This window comes from Medicago sativa, chromosome 6 (assembly GCF_051527215.1).
Source record: "Medicago sativa cultivar Bolivia chromosome 6, Bolivia_mono, whole genome shotgun sequence".
Classification (NCBI taxonomy): Eukaryota; Viridiplantae; Streptophyta; class Magnoliopsida; order Fabales; family Fabaceae; genus Medicago; species Medicago sativa.
Genome location: NC_140754.1, coordinates 75,166,495 through 75,168,328, shown reverse-complemented (window position 1 = coordinate 75,168,328; position 1,834 = coordinate 75,166,495). Strand labels below are relative to the sequence as shown.

At 31.8% G+C, this 1,834-nt stretch overlaps 1 pseudogene; it reads right to left on the bottom strand.

Annotated features, from left to right (window-relative positions):
* Nucleotides 1-942: 942 nt before the first annotated feature.
* On the bottom strand, nucleotides 943-1,516 carry LOC146916823 (uncharacterized; annotated as a pseudogene).
* Between the last annotated feature and the right edge of the window lie 318 nt (nucleotides 1,517-1,834).

The window sequence follows — 1,834 nt, the reverse complement described above, 5'->3', positions numbered from 1 at the left end:
ATTTGGTGTTATTTTAGATTAATGCAAAATATGTTATAATTCATATTTTACAACTATCTTTTTGAGTTTACTCGAAGCCAAACAAATGAGGCAACTCAAATCTTAAATAGAGAGGTCTCGTTAATTCTTAGTTAGTATATATGTTTTCATCGATATACCACCATGTATCATTAAATTGTGATCTAAATATCTAATGAAACGCCATAAATGTATCCTCTAAAAATACTTCTAAGAGGCATTGGATAGGAGGCGCTATAATATGATAATGAGCTGTTGCTGAATTATTCTATGTTTCTTCATCTAAAGCTTACAACCAGAAAAGGGGCGCCACAAACAGTTCCACATCGACATAAGAAATTAGTACTATAGTGTTTATAATCTTCAAAGTGGGTTTATATAACATGCAAATCATTCATAGAATTATTGAATGAATTATCAATATAAGATAATTATTCATTGACTCAGTGAAAAAAGTGCGTTTTAATAAGAATAATAAGAAAAGTATAATTCCTTGAATATAATTCCTTGAATATATTGTTTTTAATAAGAAAAGAAAAAGTGAGCAATTTATTATAGGATATATTTTTGTAATGAGAAAAGTAATCATGGGCAAGTTAGAAACATTCTTAAATAGAAATATAAAAATAAAAATATATTTATAACAATCAGTTTTTTCTGCGGTATAATAAAATGAAATAAACTTTGAAATATTTTTATGCATTTACATTACATGTTAAGAGCAATAAATTGAAAGAAAACAACACTAATATATAAAAATCAGATAAAAAAAATATGAATCACATTAGATAATTAATTAAAGGTTAAATACGTTTTTCGTGTAATATGTGACTAATTAGATTTATCAATATATTTTTTTTTATTACAAGGCAAAGAGAAAGGGAAAGAAAAGCAGAAGTAAAAAACAAGATAAAAAATAAGGAACTACTCTCTCGAATAGAGAGTTCCAACTACGTCCATCCTGAGGAGGTACAAGAGATCGTCTCGAGGAGAGACATGGTAGAGCAGCTCAGTATCCGAACCTGCTCCAAGTTTGGCCATAAAATCCGCACAAAATGATTACCTTTTCTAAGAGTGTGGCAAACAACTACATTACCGTGCCTAATCAAATCCTTAACATCTTGTATCAAAAGAACATAAACATGGTATCTCATAGTCGGGCCTTTGTGCGGATGTTGATACAATGTAACGAGTCAGTATACCAAACAAGATCAGATATATTCAAGCTTTTTGCCAAAATAAGCCCCTGATAAATGACGAAGAGCTCAACATACAGAATGTCAGATGAATCATTAATGTAGCCTGAAAAACCTAGTAGATAAAACCCTGCATAATTTCGCATAATTCCACCAAATCCAGCTCTCACAGGAGTGCCCAAACAACTACCATCAACATTGAGAATGGTGCAAGAATAATTGTCATTATTCAACCTAATAAATCTCTCAACTTGATTAGCATGGGCATTAATCTTGAAACAAGAAATAAAAGAATCAACCATACCGTGAATGTTGTAGGAGAGGCGACTAAGATGTCAGTTCTCATTACTAAGACACATAAGGTTTCGATGTCCCCAAGCCCACAAACTGTGGCCGTGAAGATGAAAGAATGGGGACCCAAGAGCCCTCCTTCAACCAATGGTTAACCTCCATATCTGAGAAGAAATTTGCATCATTGAATCCCACATGGTTCCAAATTATACGAGAGAAGTTACAGTCACGGACACAATGAAGGAAATTCTCATTATCGAGACCAAAAGGAGATTTTCAAGATTAATTCGAGTATTCTGATTCAAAAATTTCATCTATAGACAATTAAT